Genomic DNA, 27,942 nt, shown 5'->3' on the forward strand with positions numbered 1-27,942 from the left:
TTCAGAGAGACGTCACATAAAGTTAACGTTGATTTGAACTGAAGTTAGGGTGTCAAAAGTCATTCACGTCCAAAAGTGACATTGATCATGTGTGGTAGATAATAAACTCCTACGAGCTAAATATGCTGCCATAATCAAGTGAGGATCTTTCCCTAATCCTATATATAAATCCATTTACAATATTATATGCACTTAAGCAGCTGTTTATGACATTGTAAAATTATATAAACAAGACCGGTTTATATAATTTATATCAATTTATATAATTAATAATATAATTTATATAATTTTATCAAGATAAGTGTATGGGGTAGAGGGAGCAGACATTGAGAATCAATGTTGTCGGACCTCGTGAAACTAAACTAACAGTCTTCCAAATAACCCGGGAGTCCAATGCCAGGGACCTGTTAAATTTGCAGCCGGGCATGTAAAAATTGCCAAAATACATGTCTGAAGAGGGCATATGTGAATCTTCTTTCATTGTACGATCTTTACTTGCCATTTATTCTGTCCTTCCCCCGTTATTCGCTTAAACGTTGCTATATGTAATGTCGATAGATTGCCTGTCTACATTCTCGATACGACCTGTCAAATGATTGTCAATCTAATCATTGAAGTGTTTAGTTCAACCTATTTGTTTTCTCAAAGTTGCTTGCTAAATTACGAGATGTTCATCAATGCCACATACTGTGGCACTACAGTCATGATCCCATTTCTGAAATTCAGTTCAGCTAAACCGGCCAACAAATGACCAGCATGCAACTCAGAAGTTATTTATGAACAAAAACGCTTTAGAAAATGGCAATCACAGGCCATGGTTGCTTTACGATGCTGAAAAAATTAATATAAAACCTTTATACCTAATGTGGTTTTTTTGTTGCACAATTAATACTGGTAAATGTAAGAATTTTGAGTAGGACATGTACAAATTTGAATGGGCTGGGTAAAAATGATAGGTCTACATGCCCAAAGGGCATGTGCTGAAAAAGAATTGTTGTGAAGACTGAACTAAAGCGACAGTGCCGGGTGATCATATAAAGTCCCCTTTATTACATAATAATTTGGCAAATTATCAACACATCAAGCTAAAATTTCCAACATATCTTAATGGTGAGAATTTTTATTTTTTAAGTTGAAACCTCGTGACCTGTCAAAAAAATGAAATTTGTATCCCATCTAAAGTCTTAAAATGTATCTAGGTAATTTTCGATACAAATTTGCGGTTGGGGTTATAAATGAAGGATAAAACCAGAGACCTCGGAATGGAATACTCGGAAGTCTCTGGTTTTATTCTACCCCCAACTGGAAGTTGTATCCCATCTAAAGTTTTAAAATGTATTGAGGTAATTTTCGTGGAATAAATGAGTGCTTTACAATAAAGAGACTCGACCAGAGACATCTGAAACGATTTATTTGACAAGAAAAAAGTCTCTTGAAGCGAACGATGTCATTTTAAAGTAGGTTAATGATTGATAATGATACATGAACAAAATACGAGCTTGAAGCGGGGGTGCCTGAAATTGAGTTAGATACCTTGTGGTAAAAATAAGTAGGGGTGCACCGTATATGAAACAAGTGCCTGTGATTGATAGTCTGAAATTTCTCTTCACCTAAATATTAAAAGCTTGCAGTGATCGCTATAAATCTATACAACAGTCAAGTTACATACGGTAAACTAACATAAAAACAAGATTACAACAGTCATGATTACAGAAGGTACATTTTGAAGACTCTAGGTCAGTAGGTGAATGTAAACAGGTAAACACACGTGGGACAGTCACCGCAAATATGAACCACAAAACGACTTATAACATTAAAATGTAAATATTCATCTGCACACAGATTTTGGCATAATAATAATAATTTTTAAAAAGTGTAAATTAAAATATAAAATAAACAAACCTCAAACCTTGTAACAAGGCTTGTTTCCCTACAATCTTATTCTGGTTCTCTGTCACTGAAATGCAGGGAACCAGGCTGCGTTATTAACTCGTACACAGATTTGTTGATACGAATAAACCTATAAACATATGGATACGAAATAAAATATTATCATAAAAAATGAAAAATTTCAAATTGCTTGAAAAATTATCTTTATGTAGTTTATAATAAATGGTTGTAATTGTTTATTAATTTCTATCTATCCATTAAAATTTGATACGTATATCAGCTTAATATGTATCCGTCTGAACAATTATTGTTATTACACTCCCTGTCACATCTTCATAGTTAAGCCTGTAAGCATGGTAAGTAGGAATCAATTTCAGTTGAAGGGGACCAAAACCAAACATTTTTCAGTTTCATTTGGTGGGGAGGGGGTGGGGGGGGGGGGGTATAAACCTCAAATGATCATTTTATCTCTGTCACTGAACTGCTGAAAATAATGAAGGGAACTAGGCTGCAAGAATGATTTGTTGACTGAATTAAAATACGAAATAAATTTTCATACATACGAAATAAAATAATTTCATGAAAAAATGAAGAATTTCCAATTGCTTGGGAAAAAAAGAAGCTTTTCATGTATGTGATTTACAATAAATGGTTGTACTTTTATATTTTCTATATATCCATTAAAATTTCACAGTATCAGTATTTCACTATTTGTAAACATTAACAATAATATTAAATAAATGTTACACTCACTGTGGCTTTGACTGAGTTACTGTCACATCTTCATAATTAAACGAGAATATTCCCTTCCGTAAATATTGCTATATATATCTGAACTGTTACCAATTAATCTTTCTTTGGTGAAAGAAAACCTCAGGGATGGAGAATAGGCCCGTACGTAATTTAGTTGGGGGGGGGGTGAACACAACCAAACAACATTTTTCAGTTTCAGGTTGGGGGAGGCTACAAACCAAAAATTTTTTAATAAGCAAAAGAAAAATACATTATCAGAGGTTATTATTGAGGGGGCCCAAAAGCAAAAGAAAAAGAGATCATCAGAGGTTATTATTGAGGGGGCCCAAGCATAAAGGAGCAATGTTTTCTATAGTATACCTAAATTTCAGCAAAATTACAGGGGGCCTGCCCCCCCCCCCCCCCCCGTTCCTTCAGCCATGTATTGTATCAAATCTGCTTCTCCCTGATTCAGATTTTTTTACGTCATATATATTCTATTAGCAGAGGACCACATTATATTAATAAACAATTATTAAATTACAGCTATTTTTTTCTTACAGGGTCTGTTTCATTTATACTATATCATGATGATCATGTCCTGCATGATGTTTACAGAAAGTTTAATTTAAATTTTTAAGCTCGAAATAGCTGCGTCAACTTGCGAGACTATTTTTTCAACGTTCGGCCTAATCTTTAAATATTTAATTTGTTTGTGGACTTGCATAAAAGAATTAAAAAAATATATCATTTAACTTTATTTCGAATTTCCTTCAGGATTTTATATACCGAACTATAGTCTAACGATTATTTAAAATCATACTTTTTCTCTTGAAAGCTAAATTACTAGGCAAAAAAAAAAAAAAAAAAAAAAAAAAAAAAAAAAAAAAAAAAAAAAAAAAAAAAACGAATGTTTGTCTTGTGTATTCTTAATTACAACTTATTATTGTATCATTTTAGTTACTTACCCAAATTTCTCAACATCCATGGTGTTCAGAGGTCATTTTCTGAAAATTGAAGGGGCATTCCGATGGCATTCGGAACAAATGACGGAAAGCACTTGCTAAGAATTCAAAACATGGTTCATAAATTTACAATATTTTTCCTTTTTAGGTTTTTAACATAAAATATGGAAAACTAAGTTAAAGAAACACTCATTTGAACAAATCAAAAGCGGAAAAAATATATATGCTAGATTTTTTGTTTAATTGCATGTTTTTCATGGTCTCCAAAATGCAGAAAAATTATCCTTTGAAATTATACGTAGGTTATAAATTCTTTTCTTTTTTAGGGAAGATGATAGAAATTAGACAACTTTTGAATGTTAAATAACAGAGTTAAAGATTAATAAAATTTAATGGCAGACTGTTTATTTATCTATAAAAAGACATTTGCAATACTGATGAGGTCAAAATAATAGGGAGACCGAAAAAGGTCGCCTTAATCCAGTGGTCTCCCTAAGCCAGAAAATATATCCTCCTTGGTCTCCTAAAGCCATATGTCATATATATATATATATATATATATATATATATATATATATATATATATATAACTCTGATTTAAGGACTAGGGAGACCAGACCATTATATATGGCTTAAGGGGACAATATACAGATTTTTTAAATTTGCTTTTTTCTAAAAAGAAATACCAGATCAAAGATCTATAGAACACCATTTAGTCGACTCTTGCTTTATTTTTTCATAATAAATGCCTCCTAAAAATATATGAAAAAAATGGTCTCCTTAATATTTTATGTTTCTCTCATATGACTTAAGGAGACCAGTGTATATTTTTTATAAATATAACTTGTGGTTTAAGTAGACCATTTTTCTTTCATAGTAATTTCACTTATTATGCATTAATTAACATATTGTTTCCAACCAGAATAGTTGCGGATGGTCATTAGTCAAGGTCAGCAGAAAGATATTTGTGCTAATGTGACTCAACATGATCAGTACAAAACTTTGAATTAAACTAAAGCCGTTGCACAAGTGACTTAAATAGAGAGTAGTTGCCCCAGTGGCGCAGTGGTTAGAGCGTCTGCTCTAGAGTAGCGAAGTAAGGAGTTGATCCTTACGTCGCAGGTTCAAATCCCACTGTGGGATGGGGAGACTGGTCCTTCAGATGAGACCGTATAAATCGAGGTCCTGTGTCGCAGTAGGTGCTGGCACGAAAAAAATCCCTCGATGCTCAATGGCCGTAAGTTCCGAGTATAGGACAAAATTTGCAGATCTCCACTGGCATGTGGTGGTGTCTCCATATGAGTGAAAAAATCTTGAGAGGAATGTTAAACAACATACAATCAATCAATATATAGAGAGTATAAGCCCAGAGTAGCTTGTTCTGATATCCACATTTAACTCTCAATGCTGTCGCCCACATGGTGCAGTGGAAAGAGCCTATGCTCTAGAGTCGTGGAGTTAGTTGATCCTTTTGTCACATGTTTGAATCCCACTGTGGGACGTAGAGACCAGTCCTTTGTACAAACAGAGGTCCAGTGTCGCAGTAGATGCTGGCATGAAAAAAATCCCTCACTGCCCATTGGCCCTGAGTGCCGAGCATAGGTCATTTGCAGCTCTCCATCGGCAAGTGTTGGCATATGAGTGAAAAATTCTCCAGAGGGACGTTAAACAACAAACAAACTCTCAATGCCCAAAACAGTTTAACCTAAAAGTGAATGCAGACACAGATTATTCTTTAGACCAAGTATAGTATACTCCATATTGTTTTGTTGAGGACACAAAGTTCACAGTGAACATCAAGTAGTTTTTCCTGCTTTTTATACCCAGCTTCTTTTAAACCATATAGTCACCGAGTGCATTCGCTTTCCAACTAATTGATGAAGTTCTGACCTATGCCTATATTTGTTTAAATTCTTTCCGATTTAAGAATACATTTGACCTGTTGAAACCAAGAGTACATGTACTACATAAAATTTCAAGGTTGTGATTAAGATTCAGTAAAAGTTATGCCCCATCCAGTATAGCAATATGTGGATGCCATGTTCAATATACCCGGTACATATTTGCTATTATTAAACTTGCAGAGACCATGAATCAAAATAATTCAAATACTTAAAAATCATTTTATTTTTACTGCTAGTCAAAATACAGTCACTCAAGCATATCCTTCGTTAATTTGAAAAAAAAAATGATAGTTTAACATTTATTATTAATACCATACCAAAGCACAAGATAGTGCACTTCTTACATAATCCAATGATTCATGCTGTGATTTTACCTATTTAGATGTTTCTTATTTACAGTTCAGTATACATGATATACCAGTACAATGTGACACTAACCTAGTATCAATTAAATGGATCATTACTATTCTGTTTTTGAGAAGTTTGCAGGGTAAAAAGTATAATAAAATAAAAATGTTGATACATTTATTGATTGCATATGCTAAAACCTTTTATAAAATATCAAACATTGTATCATAACAGCTTTTACAAATTAATTCAATACATTCAAAGGTACAAAAATCAAATTATTTTCATCCACAGTTTTATCATATTCAGTTGAACAACAGCTACATCTATTATATAAAATGTATGGTAGTTGGCACTGATGGTATATATACAGACCTGTCTACCCTTTTCATTGCGAGGGTGTAATTTCAAGACTCAATTAAGTGGAATTTATGAGGTAAAGGCGTAATCCTTTATGTTTCCCTACTTTGATGTTTTGCAAAGCTACTATATTGTCTGAATCAACCTGAAATTGTACATCATTGAACAAAGCAAGCATGAATGTTTCTTTTTCAAATCATTTATAGACAAAAAGTCCCTTTGTTGTAAAAACTGGTATCGTAATTGCAGTCAAATCAAACTTATTTATCTAACATTCCTAATGAACGTTTGGAAAAAAATTAGCAAATCACATAATTCAGAGTTTCAATCGCATATTAATACAAATTCTACATTATTCCGCTATTTCGATTTTGTTTTTCTTACATTTACTTGTCTCTATGTTGTTCTTAGCAATGTAAGAATAAACCGAATTGAAAATTAAACTGACTTTACTTATTGCACACATCATTCAAAAGTTTTGTTTCCTTAATTTTGGCATGCAACCCGTTTAAAAGGCATAACTACAACGTGTATTACGTATGTTGTTTGTATCATAAATAATCATATCGTGAAGAACCGAAACCCTCCATTAATTAGTATTAATTACCTTCTCGTTTTCATTAAGGAAAGCCTTTACTTTAACTCCAAAGTTAGCCTTTCATTAAGTTGTTTATGAAAAAATATTTAAAAAGCGTAAAATTAGTTTTCATGGCGTAACAGAGTAATTTTGTGGTAAAAAGCGGAAAAATTACGCCAAAAGCGGAAGGGTAGGCAGGTCTGTATATATCCTGAGCAAAGAAAAAACATACCTAATCAAAGAATACAAAGCTCACTTCTATAAATGTTATCTACTAGTAAGGCAAAGTCTCACTTAACAAACACTCTGGTAATGTATATCACCTGGATCCAAAATCTATGCAAGTTGGTCTGGGTTAGATTTAACTGCTCAATAACCCTGAAAATGTATGTTACATCCAGCATCAGAAGCAGGATACATCATCTATGTTTACTGATCACCAAAGAGTATATTGTTACTTTGAATGAACCTTCTCTAAAAAACTGGTCATTAATCCAGAATATCTAAGTCAAATCAAGGATTGGTACCCTGAAACATTTACATGTACATACATCATCTTTGCAGGTTTGTTCAACATAGAGTTTATAATTACATGAGAATAGGACTGCTCAAAACACTTAATCTTGTGGAGTCCCCCATGTGGCGCAAAGGATAGAGTTTGTAATCTAGAGTCGCGAGTAAGGATTTAATCCTTAAGTCTCAGGTTCAAATCCACTGGGGATGTGGGGACCAGTCCTTCAGATTAGACCATATAAACCGAGGTCCCGCCTAGCAGTTGATGTGGGCACAAAAAAGATCCCTTACTGCTCAAGGCCCTGAGTGCAAAGTATAGGTCAAATTTTGCAGCTCTCCACCAGCAAGTAGTGGCATCTCCATATGGATGAAAAATTCTTGAGAGGGATGTTAAACAACAAACAAACAAAAACAAAAAAAACACATGAGGAAAATGTAGATCAGGTCAAGCATCTGAAGTAAATCTGTTAATGTGCTTTAATCCATGCAAGTTTGTCCAGGTAGAGCTTAGGAATGAACCTTGCTCCTTAAATTTTAACTGGGATGACAATGCTAGGTATATAGTGAGAACTCATCTAGACTGTCCAGAAAATCTAAAAAATATTTAACAATTTCTTACTTGCATGATTTAAAAAAATCTGCAATCTAACATTATTTCAAAAAAAAATTTCAACACATTTTCTAATTTTCAACAAATTCAATGCACTATGAGACGATTTAACATTTCTTAACCACATACACTGTACTTAAAGTGCAATATACATGCATTATACTGTATGTTAAATCTTTACAGTTTTCTTCAAGTACTCTAATAGTATATGAAATATGAAGATTACCAACAGTGATCAAGCTTTAAAGTCCATTGAAACAATACATAATTAGAGCAGAGCAAACAGACTCTAAAAAAACCAGGTGCAATGGAGGAGAAAGCATTTCCTGCCATGTGCTCCTTGACATGATTGGGCAAATGGAAAAATCCACAAACAATTCAGTGTAAACAATTTTGATGAAAAACATTAGTCAACATTCAACTTAATGATCGATTGAATTTGCTATAACAATTAATTTACACGTAAGTGTACACACATGTATGCATACTAGATGAATTATTTCACAATATCCAAAATTGGACAATAATAGTTTCTAATCTAGCTAGACAACAGGAAATTTTCATTATTACTTAAATTACATGAAACTATTGAAGTCTATGAGATACAAATTATATCTAAAAATTATACACATTTTAACAAGTGTTTACAGTTTAGTGTATTTATGATACACAAATGATGACTTAGTAATTATGACTTACTAGTAAAGTCCACAGATTGACTTCCAGATTTCAGCTCAAAGGCTTGAAGATTTTTAGTGGCTCTTTCATCATTTTTTTTTTTCACTGAATATTTTCATTTTTATTTTCAAGACGCTGTTTTTGTTGAGGTCTTTTAGCAGTTTGATGCAATCCAAGAACTCCAAGGGCAATTTAAGAACTCCTGAATTTCTTTCTTACCTGGAAAAAATAAAAATTTAAAAGTTTAAAATATATTCAACTTACATGAAGAAAACTAGTAAAACTAGTGATAATGTAATAGACCTTTCAGATGTTCCAAAGCAGCTACATGTATCTAATTAAAAAATATAAAGTTTGAAGTATTTAGAGTCACCTGTATTCTGAACAAGCATAAGGGATATGTGTATTTGAAAGACAGATGAATGAATAGACTGATCACTATAGAGCACCTTAGTCTTTTTTCAATAATCTTTATATTAGTGAAAATCAAATAGGAACTAGAGTGTTTCAAGGAATGTATATGTCACCTGCTAGGTATCGTCATTAAAGAGGTAAATAAATCTAAGAGTGGTCAGCTATTAATTTAATATTAGCATGGAGGTTCAAGCATTTGCCTGCAAGGAAAAAAAGGACCCAAAAGTATTTAAAAGACTGGGATAGAATCTGGCAATCAGAGAAAATATGGTTCCCCAGTCCTCAAATGAATAATTTAATTAAAATTATGAGGAATAACTATTTATCATTTTATTAATACACATGTAGGTGCTTCCAACAATCCTCGGAGGAAAGGAATTTCAGACTGTCTTTACTTTAATTGTCACTTTGTCAGTCAACACGATTCATTGTGGAATACTGATCCCAATGTATTTTCATAGTATTTAAATATAAGTTTGTGTGGTAACTGAATTTCATACAGTTTCAAAGTATAGTATCATGAGCTCAAAAACATATATAAATGCTAATTATCAAAACCCTGCCTCTCAAAATTTTGGAGATATAAGGTGTGACAGACGGACAGACAGACACCAGGTAAAGTGATCTCTAAGTGTCGTTCTGCTCTGCAGTTGACACAAAAATGAAAGTTAGTCAATTTTTGACCATGTATATCACTTCAGTGATGAAAGGAATGCTGAAGTGGTAAGTCTATCCTAATTATTTGAAAATACGGCAACCCCATTGGTCAGAATATAATACATATGCTGTCCAGCCTTAATTTCATTGGCATAAAGCAGCACAAAATACGATTTAATTGGATGGTGCAACTTGTTTTTCTAGGGGGCGCTGTTGCAACCCTGGAAAAGAAAACAGGACTGGGGCTTGCCCCTAGGGGGCACTTACTGACCGGAAGTAAACAAACAACAGAAATAGCAATACACTAGAAATATGTCCATAGGACATGTATGCCCGCCGAGTGTATAGTAATGCAACATGAAATTTTGTGTTAGTGTATGAAGTTTGATGAGAATATCTTGAAAAGTTTCTTTAAAATTGAAATTGAGATCTAAAAAAAATGGATATAAATGATAAATTCTCACCAAATTATGTATAGATGCATAGCCTTAGATATCAATATTTTAAATGGTTTTAAAACCATGCAAAATGCAAATTGAAGGAAAGTGAGGTCAAGGTCACAGGAAAGGTCAAAAGTTTTTGAAATAGTTGAATAGGTCTTACTAATTATATATGTATCAGCATATTAAGTTTGATAAAGAATATCTTGAATGATTTCTTTAAAACTGAGCTAGTCACAAGCGTGGCGCCATGGTTAGAGCGTCTGCTCTAGAGTCGCGAAGTAAGGAGTTGATCCTTATGTCGCAGGTTTGAATCCCACTGTGGGACATGGAGACCAGTCCTTCGGATGAGACCTTATAAACCAAGGTCCCATGTCACAGTAGGTGCTGGCATGAAAAAGACCCCTCACTGCTCCATGGCCATGAGTTCAGAGTATAGGACAGAATTTGCAGCTTTCCACTGGCAAGTGGTGGCGTCTCCATATGAGTGTAAAATTCTCAAGAGGGACTGCAGATTACCTGTAATGATTAACCAAAATCCCTACTAGGCTTTAAACTCTTCATTCTTGACCTGTATTTTGTCAAATAAGATTTTTCCAGTTAATTAAGGTAAAATTACTAATTGTTAAAACTGTAAATGATTTTTTTTTTTTTTTTTTTTTTTACCTGAGCCAGATTTTTACTTTTCTTAGAAGTGTCTGTATTTGACTGTTGGTTCCACCTATCTCAAGAAAATGATCTGTAAAAGTAAATGTTAGAAATCATAATCTGTTCTCTATCTACTATAATCATGAGAAAAGGTGTTGAAAATTAACAGATGGAGATAAAATCAGCAGTCATATTAAAGGCTTTTTTTCAATAATCAATTTATTAGTGAAAATCATAAAAGTATTAGGCAAAAAGGAAAAATAAATGTTGTCATTAATTAACCTTGCATATCTCTACAATTTTCTGATAAGAAAATTATACCCGATAGATGCAATATAATCACCCTTTGCCTGCCCCTAAATTATGATTATTTAAAACAAGGTTCTTTTAGAGGTGCCTAGGGTCGAAATTCATAGAAAAAAACCTACAAAAAACGTGAAAACCTATTTCTATCATACTGGTTTATATTTATTACAAATGTCCTCATAGTCAGCATAGCCCAGAACAATAGACCGCAGACTCTCACCATGAACATTTTTAGTGTCCTGGTTCAAAACCATTTGTTGGCACATTTTTATTTTTTCAAACTTTTTACCTGTATAAACACTAAAGAACGAGTGCACTTATGGGCCCCGGTAAATTAAATTAAGCATAATTTTCCATCTCAGATCATTAATTGATATCTAAACCATAAGATTCAACAAATTTTGAATATACAAAGAGCAAAGCCATACAATGTGGTAGGGGTCAGCCGACATTCGTGATTTTCTATAGTAAATCGAGGATGGTCATTCATTTCAAAGCTTTTGTTTATTGTCAGCCTAACACTGTACAAACTTGTGCGATTGACAAAAAATGCATTATACATTTATAAAACTTGTGTGAAAGTAGGAAATTTGTACATGATTAGGCTTGTACTTAAAATATTAAAAATGTATGAAAAGTTCAATGTTTTTCCTATAACAAGCAAGAGCTATTTACCTGTATGACCTATGTTGAACCCACCCGTGGAATAAATTATTTAAAATACTGGTAGTCACGTGAGTTCTACCCCGGTAAACATTCCTCAAAGATGCTCACTGTAAAACATTACCACATTTTGTATCATTATATCGAAGTCAAGCCGCATAGAGAAGTTTGTATGTATTTGGTTTTAGGAACACGGGATGGTTAGGAGAGTTTAGTGTCGTTAAAATGTCATCATAAATAAAAGTGTCAACCATTTTAACATTCATGCAAGACAATGGTACTGGTATTGAAAGCCACCTAAATACACTTTTTTTCATTTTAAAATTTAAAGGAACTAATGTTAATACTTATTGTATTATTTCAAATGCAAGCATGCAAATTTCTTAGTTTGATCACTATGGATACAGGTATCTATACAACTTCATTCGATTTTTTTCTCGGGTAAAATAGCACAAGAAGTATCATTCGGCATACGCGCCTGTCAATGATCCACCATCAGATTGTTCAAGTGTCTGATTTAAATGTCTCCTCCCCTTGATTTAAATATACGAAACTCAAAATAGGTTCGGTACGACTTTTCCGGATTTGGGGTATCTATAGACATTTAAAAAACTTCATTTGTTTCAAATCCATGCTGATTTAGGTGATGTTTTAATGTGATTTTAATTAGAAATGTCCACTTGTGTTTAACTATTACCAAAAGAGAACAATTTGGTAATACATTCTAAAGTAATATGGCACTGAAAAAGGACCCATTAAGCATTGCTTAAGTGCACTTGTCCTTTGATTTTTTAATACAGGCTTTTGCATTTTACTTAATATATTTTCTTCCTTAAATGCATGTTTGGTGTTGATATAAAAGACATCTATGGAAATGCAGATCATAAATTCTCTTTAACTAAACGCAATCAACCAGAACTAAACCTCATTGTAAGCACACTTTGTTCGAGGACATGAATCATTCACTTTGTGTTACTCGATACTGCAGGTGTCATGAAAAAAAATCATGCCGAGCAATAATTGCTGTGTTTGCTTTTCAAGAACATTATGACATGTAATAGTACTGTTGTGCCAGTGGGAGAGATACTGTTCTATGTAGAGTAGATGCAGTTCATTCCTCGGGAAAAATGTGTGCATTGGCGATATGTTATGCTAAAAATGCATGAGGGTTTTCAGATTAGAAAAGAATGTGGTAAGGTCAGTTAAGGTTTTATGTCCCATTGCCATTACTCAGTCAGACATCAAGAATGACCCTCAAACAAAGGATGTATCATTCTGTAAATACTGAGGTAGGATCACATGAACACACAGTTGAGTAGAATGAAATATATCGAGATAACAATCAGTATTCAAGCTCAAAAGCCCATCAAAAAATACAAAATAGGAGCAGAGCAAATACGGACCTCCAAAACATCAGAGGTGGGATCAGGTGCCATGGAGGAGTGAGCATCCCCTGCAGACTAGTCACACCCGCTGTGTGCTCCTTGTCACGACTGGGAAACAATAGAAAATTCCATACACAATTCAGTGTGTAAATAATGGCCTAACAATAAGTATGAAAAACGTCAGTCAGCATTTTACTTAATGATAAATTGTATTTGCTGACAAGGTCATTGTATCGACCATAGAACTTACAAAATGATGACTTTAAACAAGACTGCTGACATTCTTGTTTCAGCAATTTGTTTGTCAATAACTTACCTCCTTTTAAAAATTGTTCATACATAGAGGATGCTCTTGCGTATCGAATCAACTGAGAGATATAAACCCCGTATGCAGGTGATGAAGGTATATTGCTGAATAAGTAAGGGAAGTTGATGATTGAAAAGTTAAAGTCATCACGTTTATCATAAAGCTTGGTTGTTAGATTACCATTAATGTAGAACTAAAGCAATACATGAGAAACAAGAAACTACACACGTGACCTAAAGTCAGTGACCGGAACATATATCGGTAAGCTTTTTCTAAAGACTGAACCAATATTGGTCCTATAGGTCATCTCATATTTTTAACTAGAAGTGTTCCTTTGATATACTATATTTTACTTATAATAATTTCTATAGACTTACTATACCCTGAAAAAAAAAGTTAAACAGGAACTACCTGTTTAAATGACCCCGACCACCGAGGTTAATCTAAAGTTTGTCCCTGCCTACCTGAAAAACAGACTGCCTCGGGCAGTCAGTAATTTCCAACTCTGGTTATGAGATGCTAAATGTTAAATATTTACAATTAAATGCTTATATTTACATTTTTAAATTCATCATAGATTGAGAAAGTCGATAAAATCATTTCTATATTAAGTCTGTATACTGTATAGGGGGAAAATAACTCGCGGTGTTAATATTCACTATATTCACGGTGTGAATAAATCCGTGAATTCAAGAAACAGTGAATAAGTTTTCAATAACCTACATGTTATATTTGGAAATTTGAGAATAGACTACGATAGGTAAATATACGTGCAGTACATGGTCATTTCAGTAATTACGAATCGTACTTGTCATTCAATTATTTTAATTATCACGCTTAACATTAATTTAGATCACCCAGCAGATAATAACCTGTATTTGTAAAAAAAAAAAAAAACTGTTTTAATAGCCAACGCTACATGTTTCATCAATCAAAACACTAAGGTCATGGGTTTTGAATACCCGTACGTAACTATGTTACGACGTGTATTTGTTACCTGCATTATCATGTTTTTGTCGACATTTTGGTTTTATAAAATCATTCAAATAACTATCGAACTTGCTGATGTATATATAAATCTACCCTGTTGTTCGTGAAGTGAATACATAACGCTGATTAATGCCTTCTAGCTATGCTATGGATTACCGTAAGTTTTGGAAGATAAGACGATACTTTTTTTCTCAGAACCGCTGGGGTCGTCCTATTTAACGAATCGTCCTATCTAAGGCTCAAGTTTACGAAAAATGCCCCCAAATCAGTAAAATTAACGTCAATTTTAAAGGAAATCTGTGCCATTTTTGTATTTTTTAAAATTATTTTCCCGAAAAAAAAATAAACAAAGAATTAATTAATTATTTATTTCATTGATTTCTTACAAAATAAGTTCCATTAAATATCCGTCGATGTACAAAAAACTTATAATATCATCTAGTAAATAATGTCTCAACGTAGATTTACAAAATGTTGTGTCCATCTTGTGAAGTTGGAAGTCGCAATCGTTTACTAAAAATAAAACCGCAACCGTATCAAAGTTTAAAATACGGAAGAGTTTTTCACAATCGCAATTGTAATCTTTTTTTCTTTTTTTTACCATTTATTTGTAACGAATAATTGAAATAGTATACCTAAATATTTTTTCATTGTCTTGTGATATTTATTTACGAGTAAATGTAAAATGCGTGAAATAAATTGTTGCCAGTAAATTCCTAAAATTATTTACTAAATACACCGCTAGTCATAACTATTTTGTTTTATATCCCAAGGGGTACACTGAATTATACAAAGATTGGCTTCTAATATAATTTTCATCGTCTGACAGATAAATGGATATACACTGTGTACACAAAGGTGTTAACACCTGTGTTGGTTTAAACACCCGAAGGGCATGATTAACAGATCCACGTGCCGTTACAGGGGTATTAATACATCATCGAACAAACAAAACAGTGAAATTCATGATGACTGTTAAATTGCGAATGTACTCTCAATTAAATTTATTTTTTACAACAACATCTCAAGCAAAATTAAAGCATGATAATATGATTAATTTCAATTGCTCACAGTTATATGTAATAGTCAATTGCGTGTTTTAGCAAATCCCTGGACAAGAAATATAAAAATGGCGGTCTTCGAAGTTAATATTGTACCCCGGTAAATAATGTCGGAATAAAAGAATGTGTTCACGATGTTCTAAAATGGAAATAATTATTGTTTGATTTCGGGTATTTCCCTAATTATAGCTGTTGTATACTACCGTATTTATGTGTTTAACGACAGAGTGAAACTACGACGACATTTAACAGGCAAGTTGGAGAAAATACGTTACATCACAATTCAACGAAGTTTTAGGTATGTTTGTATAAAACACTATTAAAATGCTGTACTCATAAAAATACCAGTTTATTTTATCAATACGTTAATATCACGGGTTAAGTTAAAGAGGCTTACATGTTCTGATACGTAGTATCTACGTAAGAATCTCTAGAAAATCGATATACAAAGCCTCGTCTTATCTTCTGAGTTCGTCCTATCTAAGGATTTTTTAAAAATTACGGCTGAAAATGAGCCTTTCGACCTATATATCCCATCGACATATACCCCAAAACTTACGGTAAATGGATATAGACATTGAAGGGAGGTACATGTAACCTTAGTTATATACCAATTCCGCGAATTCAACAAACCGCGATCGTGTCAGAGGAGAGAAAAACATGAAAATTACAACCCCTGAAATTAATTCCCTATACAGTACTTCAACCGAGAAATTAGTTGAAACTGGTTCCAGAAAAGAAGCTGAAAATGTTCAATAGTTTACAGACAATACTTGACACATGATGACTGAACAAGAACAGATAGCAATAAGTAATTTAAATGACTCAGGTGAATTATAACCTGTTCAATCTTAGATCCATCTTTTTTCTAACACGAGGGTTGATCCAAAAGTTCATGGAATTTAATTATTTCTAAAATTTTATTGTGATTTGATGAAAGCAAACAATAGGCATATTTATAATATAGAGTCATTATGCAACAATACTGGAAAATTTCACTACGTTCCAATTACCAATAAGGTCACATGAGCTTTCTGAACACTGATAGTTGTAAAATCCGGGGGAGACTTCGACGTAACGTCAAGTTAAGTATGTCATGTCATGTTATAGGAGCATCTCACCCTCATGTTCAATTCAACTAAGTAATTCTACAGAATATTCTGCCTTTTTCTCCTTTTTTCTCTCAAGAAAAGCCTGGGTATCCACCAATCGACTTATCTTTATATTACATTCATATTTCAAAAATACTCCCCATCTTTCCATATGATGTTCCAATTCAGTAGCAAAGTCAAGCACAGTACGTCAGCGGTCAACATCCATCAACGCTTAATTTGTCTACGAGAAAAACAGACCCTCCAAAAGCAGCCACACCATAGAAGTTCTATTGTTCTTAAATTTCTCACGCCACTGGAAAATCAGTTGCTAAATGCATTTTTCCCCAGCCTGTATCAGTAGTATACCCCTTTAAGTCAGAGTGTTCCTAAGATTTTAACAAAACTTATAACTTGACTGAAATGTGATGTTCTCTAACAATTAAAAGATGAACAAGAAATCATCAACTAATAATCTAAATATCAAGTTAAATCAGTAAAACTCTCACATACAGGTATATTAGTGGTCAAGCAATCGTAATTATGACAAAATTCTCATTTTATTTGCCACTTGGCGCAGGTTTTTTCTTATATCACGTATTAAGAATTAAAATGATAATGAACAAGTAAATGTCTCCCCTGCATTTTAAAACATCCTTTGCTATGGCAACTGCCATAGAGTTACTATCATTAAAATTTAAAATATTTTTTTATCAAAAAAATTCAACAAGTGTCTATATTCTTATTTGTAATTTTCAACCACTTTCACAAATAAATAAATAAAATAAGAAGAAATTCCATGAACTTTCGGATCAATCCTCGTACATGTCAGTCATTAAATTTATATAATATACAGTATGCATAAGGGAGACCAAATGTATTATTACTGCATTAAGGAGACCAACTACTCTCCACATGTAAATCAGTATTCAACCGCTTTCACTAAATAAATAAATAAAAAAAAATATGAAGAAATTAGTGATGAGACATCAGTTAATTTTCATAATCGATCATCGGTTGGAATCGGTTACTGCTTCTGATGCGATTTCACCGATTATAATTGGATTTCTTCATAGTTTTGTATACAAAAAGCAGACTATTACAATAATTTTATTTATTTCTTTAACATGAATATATAAAATACATAATATATTATTTTCTTTGTTGTTTTGCTTCTTTTACACTTTCTAGACCTAAAAATATTTACAGTGGACACCCAACATGGCTGCCTAGCGGCAGAAAACGAACTTCAAAAAGTCGTGTGGGGAATTGATCACTCTATATTTAAGGTAAATGTTGACTAAGTTGCATATTTTATATCTCAAAGAAAAGACACAATTAATATTTTTTGAATAAAAAGAATCAGCTGATTGATCAAACCAAAGAGCAAACACAGATTTGGCAGAAAAAAAAATTCACCCGGGGGTAAATTGAATGGGTCGGTCGGGTTATTACAGGAAACAAAAATAATTTTTTTTAGGCCCTATATATGCATCTTCGGTTCTTAATCACCTCTGCTTCGTGCTAGTTGGCTAGTATCAGATGCAGATGCCATTTTCTTTCGTTAAGAAGAAATAAATTTTAAACCAGAAATGGATAATTCCGGAATGTATTGTATTAGAAGTATGTTTCCGATGATCGATTATGAAAAACTATAATCGATCATCGGAATCGGTAGCATTTTTTTGTCGACAATCGATGTTTTCTGATTATCGGTACAACACTAGAAGAAATTCCACGAACTTTTGGATCAATCCTCGTACATGTCAGTCATTAAATTTATATAATATACAGTATGCATAAGGGAGACCAAATGTATTATTACTGCATTAAGGAGACCAACTACTATCCACATGTAAATCAGTATTCAACCACTTTCACTAATAAATAAATAAAATATGAAGAAATTCCATGAACTTTTGGATCAACCCTCGTACATGTCAGTCATTAAATTTATATAATATACAGTATGCATAAGGGAGACCAAATGTATTATTACTGCATTAAGGAGACCAACTACTCTCGATCCACATGTAAATCAGTATTCAAAACTTGAGATTTTAATACCCTAATAATTTACATGTTTAGTTACATGAACTTAATCTATTTACCTTTGTCATAATGCAAGAACTGTTTTACATTCAGCCAACTTTAACATTACACATGCATACAGTGTATGCCATGCATTAGGAAGACCAGATGCATTATTTCAACATTAAAGAAACCAACTACAATGGAACAATTAGACAGTATTCCAAAATGTTCATTCCAATACCATGGTATTTTCCCTTAATTTGTTTGTATTTAGATGACTTAAATCAATTTATCTCAGCCAGAATTGGAACAAAAAAACTAATCATAAAAGTGGCCAAACACATGAACAGACAGATGGACATGATGATTCCTATGCTTATATACACCCAAAGTTGCCAAAGTAGAGCAGATGCAGTGGTTAGAGCATCTACTCTAGAGTCGCGGAGAAAGAAGCTGATTCTTACATCGCGAGTTTGAATCCCACTGTGGGACATGGAGACCCGTTCTTCAGATGAGACAGAGGTATTAACCGAGGTCCCATGTCACAGTAGGTGCTGGCTCGATAAAGATCCCTCAATGCTCAATGGCCATAAGTGCTGAGTATAGGACAAAAATTTGCAGCTCTCCACCGACAAGTGGTGGCGTCTCCATATGAGTGAAAATTCTCAAGAGGGATGTTAAACAACAAACACTATACACCCAAAACTTTGTTTGCAGAAGATTTTGTGATACATGCTTTACAAGTATACATATTGTTCATAAGGGAATAAAAATGCTATAATATATCATTAAGGAAAGCAACTGAACTTAAATGTGCACTTCAAATTGAACTAAACAAAATTACCCTTTGTCAGAATGTAGATTTATAAACAGGAAGGCTGTTTTTCTTAATTTTTTTCATGTCAGATTCAGACTGTTCTTGAAAAAATTCTGGCATACACCCTGTAAAAGTGAACAGTGCAGATAATAAAGAGCTTCTAAATAAACTGCATAATATTTAAATGATCCACTTAAAAGGGATAACAAATGCATTTAACTCCATCAAGGAGACCAACTGATATCCATATATATATAAATCAGTACATGTATTTTAATTGTGATATTTTAATATCCTAGTAATTTACATGTTTAGTTTCATGAAATAAATCTATTTACCTTTGTCCAATGACCAATGAGCACAAGCACTGATTTTTCCTCTTTTTTCTTAACGGAATCACCAGGGCCAGTCTGCGGTCCATATGATTCTGGCATATGTACACTCTGTAAAATGCATATTTGTACCATGTACAGGCATATGAACAATATTTCTATACTACATACATGCATCATTAAACTTAATAATCTTTTTTTCCCAAAATTCATTATTCATAGTGTTTTGCTGTTAGCAAAATTCAACAAAAACTATACCGTATATATACTTGCCTATAAGGTGGTCCACCTATAAGTCAGTTGTATTTTTTGAGGTTATTTTGGAGGGATTTGCTATTGACCCGCTTATAAATCAGTACAACTTTTTGCCAGAATCAATTGACAATTTCAAATCAATGCTCTGATGTTTTAACCTGGTTTCAAAATACTAATCTTTTTATGACTCACCTATAAGCTGGACATAGAGTATATACAGTACCTGCATTATACATGCATTAGGAAGACCAAATGCATTATTGCAATATTAAAGAGACCATTGTGGCAAATGAAATCAATGTATGAATTGTATTCAAAACTACGGGTGTACTAATTTGTCTGAAGTATATCATGATATAATGTGATACACAAAGACTTTAACAGGATATGTACATATACCCACATGCCCAAATGTAACAACAGGAATTATTGTTCTACAATAATTTACTGAAATTGCCAATATGAATAAACAAAAGCAAACTTTGTTTCGATTGTATGAACTTTAAGTTTTCTTTTTACACCACGGTCAGATAATCTAACTATCCCCTGGTTGGCTACTGGGTCCTTCGTTAGATTGCCTTATTGGACATGATATTTACTGAAGATTTGATTTTTGGTACTGACTTTTATACTCAAAATAATGTCTTTAATTGTTTAATTTCTTGAGTTCAATATCACTTTGATGTGTTCAGTGTTTACTTTGATATGTAATGATGTGTATAAGCGTGTATTTTCGATAATTTAAATTTCTAGTACAGTAATCGTCCCCAAGCTGCTGTTTCATTATCGTGTCATAGTATCTCTGAGAGTGCATTTTATTAACACCTCCAAATCACCTGGCCTGCGTAATTAAATTTAACTACCAAAAACAACAGCTTGGGACTAATAAGGTGTGATTATCAGCAATGGTCCCATGAAGCCTGTGCTAGACCTAATGGAAATGTTCAACAGACCGTAAAATTAGCATAATGGGATTATTGTGTACTAAGGTGTGAAATCAGCGGAATGAGAATTTGTTGGACTTCGAGATAACGCATGTGTTTATAGCACTTGGGACCGTAAATCTACTTCGAGATAAGCGAGGTATTCGAGATTTCCGTGTTCGAGATACCGGGGTTTTTTAAAATCATAAATATAATAAAAACGGCCGGGACCGTTGATTCACTTCGAGATATCCGTGGTATTCGACATACCGGTGTTCGAGATACCGAAGTTTACCTGTATATCGATACATATCTAGATTAATGAATATATCGTATCAAAAACAAGAAGCCCATGGGCCACAATGCTCACCTGAGCACATTGGCTAGGAAAAAGCACAAATCACTTCAGTATTGAAAAGTTTAAAGGGGAAGGGGCTTGGATTTTGAACTACCTGAGGATGCTTCCATATCAATATAACAAATGGCTTTACTGTTCTTGAGCAGAAGATTTTTTAAGATTTTTTTCCTATATATTCCCTTTTTAAAAATTTGATCCCCCATTGTGGACCCTCCCTAACACCCCCCCCCCCCCAATCATTTGAACAAACTTGAATCTACACTACCTGAGGATGCTTCCATATCAATATGACTAAGCATGGCTTTTCTGTTGATGAAAAGATTTTTTCCTATATATTCCTATGTAAAAATTTGATCCCACATTGTGGCCCCACCCTACCCCTGGGGTTTATGATTTGAACAAACTTGAATCTACACTACCTGAAGATGCTTCCATATCAATATGACAAAACATGGCTTTGCTATTCCTGAGAAGAAGATTTTTCAAGTTTTTTTCCCTATATATTCCTATGGAAAACTATGATCCCCCATTGTGGCCCCACCCTACCCCCAGGGGTCATGATTTGAAGGAACTTGAATCTACACTACCTGAGGAAGCTTCCATATCAATATGACAAAACATGGCTTTGCTGTTCCTGAGAAGAAGATTTTTCAAGATTTTTTCCCCTATATATTCTTATGTAAAACTATGATCCCCCATTGTGGCCCCACCCTACCCCCAGGGGTCATGATTTGAAAAAACTTGAATCTACACTACCTGAGAAAGCTTCCATATCAGTATGACAAGACATGACTTTGCTGTTCTTGAGAAGAAGATTTTTGAAGTTTTTTCCTATGTATTCCTATGTAAAACTTTGATCCTCAAATGTGGCACCACCCTAACCCTGAGGGTCATGATTTGAACAAAGTTAAATCTACACTATCTGAGAATGCTTCCATATCAATATGACTTAACAAGGCTTTGCTGTTCTTGAGAAGAAGATTTATCAATTTTTTTTTTCTGTATATTCCTATGTAAAACTTTGATTGCCCCTTGTGGCCCCACCCTACCCCGAGGGGTCATGATTTGATACAAACTTGAATCTTCACTACCTGAGGATGAATCCACATCAATATGACTAATTGTGACTTTGTTGTTCTTGAGAAGAAGATTTTTCAAGATTTTTTTCTACATATTTCTATGTAAAATTTTGATCCACCCATTGTGGCCCCACCCTACCCCTGGGGGTCATGATTTGTACAAAATTTAATCTACACTACCTGAGAATGATTCCATATCAATATGACTAATTGTGGCTTTGTTGTTCTTGAGAGAAAGGTTTTTAAAGATTTTTTTTCTATAAATTCCTATGTAAAATATTGATCCCCCATTGTGCCCCCCCCCCCCCCCCCCCGCCCGGGGGTCATGATTTTGTACAAACTTGAATCTACACTACCTGAGGATGCTTCCATATAAATTATGACTTATTGTGGCTTTGTTGTATTTTTAGAAAAACAATTTCAAGATTTGTCCTACATATTTCTATGTAAAACTTTGATCCCCCATTGTGGCCCCACCCGACCCCTGGGGGTCATGATTTGAACAAACTTGAATCTGCACTATCTGAGGATAATTCCATATCAATATGCCTAATTGTGGCTTTGTTGTTCTTGAGAAAAAGATTTTTAAAGATTTTTTCTATATATTCCTATGTAAAACTTTGATCCCCCCTTGTGGCCCCATCCTACCCCTGGGGGTCATGATTTGAACAAACTTGAATCTACACTACCTGAGGATGATTCCATATCAATATGACTAATCATGGCTTTGTTGTTCTTGAGGAGAAGATTTTTAAAGATTTATTCCTATATATTCCTATGTAAAACTTTGATCCCCCATTGTGGCTCCACCCTACCCCAGGGGGTCATGATTTGAACAAATTTGAATCTACACTATGTAATGAAGGTCTCACCTAAGTTTCAACTTTTACAGCCCAGTGGTTCTTGAGAAGATTTTTAAAAGATACCACTAAATTTTCACTAATTCTTAATTATCTCCCCTTGAAAGAGGGTGTGGCCCTTCATTTGAACAAACTTGAATCCCCTTTACCCAAGGATGCTTTTTGGCAAGTTTGGTTGAAATTGGCCCAGTGGTTCTTGAGAAGAAGATGAAAATGTGAAAAGTTTACAACAACAACAACAATGACAAAGACGACAACGACGACAGACAACGGACAAATTTTGATCAGAAAAGCTCACATGAGCCTTTGGCTCAGGTGAGCTAAAAATAACTTATGGGCAGGCAGTTTTTTTATGTAATTGTGTGAAAAACTTGGGAATTTCAATCACCAAAGATTATATTTACCGGTAACTGTTTTGAATTAAAACTGATCAAAAATGACATAATCATTAAGGATGTAGCACATCTTAAATGATTATTACAAAATCATAAAAATACATAGACAACTTTACTTAACATGTTGATTTTACAGTCAAGAAAAGTTTGAATTTGAAGTGTAATTTTTAAAGACGGTGAGACAAAAAATTAAAAATGAGTAAAAAACAATTATTATTTTTATAAAATTCATGCATAATGATTTATAAGACTTTTTTGACAGAATTGTTAAAGAATTCAATATATTGCATATCGCATTAAAAAATGTCTTTCTTTTTTTTTTTTTTTTTTTTTTTGCTCAATACACAGCCCTAGCAAAAATGATATACAACAAGGACTTTGATTGGATTATTAACATTCATACGATTGATCATAATTATTAACTGTTATTGCACTTTCATTTTCAAAATATTGTTAGGTACATTGTTTGTTCACTCTTTTGCATTGATGTTATAATTTATAAAAGAGTATTTTAGCAGAAAAAATTATCAATTTACCTTTCTTGGAATAAAGACATGTTGACCCTTGAGCTGAGATTTTCTCTCTTTCCATAGATTTGTTACACTGGGGTCCACATGATTCTAGCAGAGACCCTGTAAAAAAGGACTTAACTATGGAAAAGCATGAAGAATATATGCCTATTATACATATCTTAAATTCTAATGAAAACAATGTTTTTTAATTAAGATCCATACATTTCTAATGATTGACATAATACAAATTCAAAATAAAATATGCATGTCTATATTATACACTGTACCTTAAGCAGACCAATTGCATTATTACATCCTTCAGGAGACCAACTTAAATCAATGTTTGAGAACTACTTGTGAGAACAATAAATTTGTCTACTTTACAGTACTAAATGTACATGGAATCTATAGGATCATGTTACTTTAACTGGCCTGCCTTAGTTCAACACAGTAATCTAACAAAGAAATTGAGCCAAAACAACATTTTAAGACTTTTTGAACAGTGCATGTTCCTATCATTTCAAAACCATTACACTGTACCAGTAAAAATGCTAATATAGGAAAATGATGACAATTAATTAATATTGTACTTTCAGGTATATTAGATGAATTAATCTGATTTGTCAAGAAACATTTGTTAAAAAGCACTATTATCCGCTGAATAATGAAGCCACGCCCAGTGTCGCAACAGTCAACATTGCTTGACGACGGGTGATATTCCAAAAAATAGTGACTGCGCAGATTTATGCACTCAAGGTTCACTATTATTTGTATAAAACATTCAGTATAATATAATAAATATTGCATGTAGTTGAGTGTAATATTGAAAATTTTCACCCCTCGAAAACCAAATACGTCAAAAAGGGGATGGGTTTCTTTTCCAACTTCTACATAGTTTCGCCCCTGCAAAAACTGGTATAAACCTTGGAAATGTTTAAACGGGCTAAGAGAAATCAAATGCATCAAGAGTACTTAATTGTTTTTACCCAAGTTACATGCCAAAAAAGATTCAGAGAGACGTCACATAAAGTTAATGTTGATTTGAACTGAAGTTAGGGTGTCAAAAGTCATTCACGTCCAAAAGTGACATTGATCATGTGTGGTAGATAATAAACTCCTACGATCTAAATATGCTGCCATAATCAAGTGAGGATCTTTCCCTAATCCTATATATAAATCCATTTACAATATTATATGCACTTAAGCAGCTGTTTATGACATTGTAAAATTATATAAACAAGACCGGTTTATATAATTTATATCAATTTATATAATTAATAATATAATTTATATATAATTTTATCAAGATAAGTGTATGGGGTAGAGGGAGCAGACATTGAGAATCAATGTTGTCGGACCTCATGAAACTAAACAAACAGTCTTCCAAATAACCCGGGAGTCCAATGCCAGGGACCTGTTAAATTTGCAGCCGGGCATGTAAAAATTGCCAAATTACATGTCCGAAGAGGGCATATGTGAATCTTCTTTCATTGTACGATCTTTACTTGCCATTTATTTTGTCCTTTCCCCATTATTCGCTTAAACGTTGCTATATGTAATGTTGATGGATTGCCTGTCTACATTCTCAATACGACCTGTCAAATGATTGTCAATCTAATCATTGAAGTGTTTAGTTTAACCTATTTGTTTTCTCGAAGTTGCTTGCTAAATTACGAGATGTTCATCAATGCCACATACTGTGGCACTACAGTCATGATCCCATTTCTGAAATTCAGTTCAGCTAAACCGGCCAACAAATGACCAGCATGCAACTCAAAAGTTATTTATGAACAAGAACGCTTTAGAAAATGGCAATCACAGGCCATGGTTGGTTTACGATGCTGAAAAAATTAATATAAAACCTTTATACCTAATGGGTTTTTTTTGTTGCACAATACTGGTAAATGTAAGAATTTTGAGTAGGACGTACAAATTTGAATGGGCTGGGTAAAAATGATAGGTCTACATGCCCGAAGGGCATGTGCTGAAAAAGAATTGTTGTGAAGACTGAACTAAAGCGACAGCGCCGGGTGATCATATATAGTCCCCTTTATTACATAATAATTTGGCAAATTATCAACACATCAAGCTAAAATTTCCAACATATCTTAACGGTGAGAATTTTTATTTTTTAAGTTGAAACCTCGTGACCTGTGAAAAAAATGAAATTTGTATCCCATCTAAAGTCTTAAAATGTATCAAGGTAATTTTCGAATACAAATTTGCGGTTGGGGTTATAAATGAAGGATAAAACCAGAGACCTCGGAATGGAATACTCGGAAGTCTCTGGTTTTATTCTATCCCCAACTGGAAGTTGTATCCCATCTAAAGTCTTAAAATGTATCGAGGTAATTTTCGTGGAATAAATGAGTGTTTTACAATAAAGAGACTCGACCAGAGACGTCTGAAACGATTTATTTGACAAGAAAAAAGTCTCTTGAAGCGAACGATGTCATTTTAAAGTAGGTTAATGATTGATAATGATACATGAACAAAATACGAGCTTGAAGCGGGGGTGCCTGAAATTGAGTTAGATACCTTGTGGTAAAAATAAGTAGGGGTGCACCGTATATGAAACAAGTGCCTGTGATTGATAGTCTGAAATTTCTCTTCACATAAATATTAAAAGCTTGCAGTGATCGCTATAAATCTATACAACAGTCAAGTTACATACGGTAAACTAACATAAAAACAAGATTACAACAGTCATGATTACAGAAGGTATATTTTGAAGACTCTAGGTCAGTAGGTGAATGTAAACAGGTAAACACACGTGGGACAGTCACCGCAAATATGAACCACAAAACGACTTGTAACATTAAAATGTAAATATTCATCTGCACACAGATTTTTGCATAATAATAATAATTTTTAAAAAGTGTAAATTTAAAATATAAAATAAACAAACCTCAAACCTTGTAAGTGTTACAAGGCTTGTTTCCCTACAAATCTTATTCTGGTTCTCTGTCACTGAAAATGCAGGGAACCAGGCTGCGTTATTAACTCGTACACAGATTTGTTGATACGAATAAACCTATAAACATATATACGAAATAAAATATTATCATAAAAAATGAAGAATTTCAAATTGCTTGAAAAATTATCTTTATGTAGTTTATAATAAATGGTTGTAATTGTTTATTAATTTCTATCTATCCATTAAAATTTGATAGTTACGTATATCAGCTTAATATGTGTTCGTCTGAACAATTATTGTTATTACACTCCCTGTCACATCTTCATAGTTAAGCCTGTAAGCATGGTAAGAAGGAATCAATTTCAGTTGAAGGGGACCAAAACCAACATTTTTCAGTTTCATTTGGTGGGGAGGGGGGGGGTATAAACCTCAAATGATCATTTTATCTCTGTCACTGAACTGCTGAAAATAATGAAGGGAACTAGGCTGCGGCAATGATTTGTTGACTGCATTAAAATACGAAATAAATTATCATACATACGAAATAAAATAATTTCATGAAAAAATGAAGAATTTCCAATTGCTTGAAAAAAAAGAAGTTTTTCATGTATGTGATTTACAATAAATGGTTGTACTTTTATATTTTCTATATATCCATTAAAATTTCACAGTATCAGTATTTCACTATTTGTAAACATTAACAATAATATTAAATAAATGTTACACTCACTGTGGCTTTGACTGAGTTACTGTCACATCTTCATAATTAAACGAGAATATTCTCTTCCGTAAATATTGCTATATATATCTGAACTGTTACCAATTAATCTTTCTTTGGTGAAAGAAAACCTCAGGGATGGAGAATAGGCCCGTACTTAATTTAGTTGGAGGGGGGAGGGGGGGGGGGGTGAGCACAACCAA

General features: G+C 33.3%; 1 long non-coding RNA gene across 2 annotated transcripts; it reads right to left on the reverse strand.

The window, feature by feature from the left end:
- Positions 1-5,999: 5,999 nt before the first annotated feature.
- On the reverse strand, positions 6,000-27,059 carry LOC133172948 (uncharacterized). 2 transcript variants are annotated; one of them, XR_009718978.1, is made up of 6 exons: positions 27,013-27,059; positions 24,129-24,224; positions 19,729-19,833; positions 19,418-19,515; positions 10,755-10,827; positions 6,000-8,796 (listed from the first exon to the last, which is right to left on the reverse strand). It is a non-coding gene; the product is annotated as an uncharacterized LOC133172948 (long non-coding RNA). The 2 variants fall into 2 exon arrangements; XR_009718979.1 differs by lacking the exon at positions 10,755-10,827.
- Between the last annotated feature and the right edge of the window lie 883 nt (positions 27,060-27,942).

Source organism: Saccostrea echinata, unplaced genomic scaffold, assembly GCF_033153115.1.
Source record: "Saccostrea echinata isolate AGI-Se365-2 ecotype Australia unplaced genomic scaffold, CSIRO_AGI_Sech_v1 ptg000056l, whole genome shotgun sequence".
Lineage (NCBI taxonomy): Eukaryota > Metazoa > Mollusca > Bivalvia > Ostreida > Ostreidae > Saccostrea > Saccostrea echinata.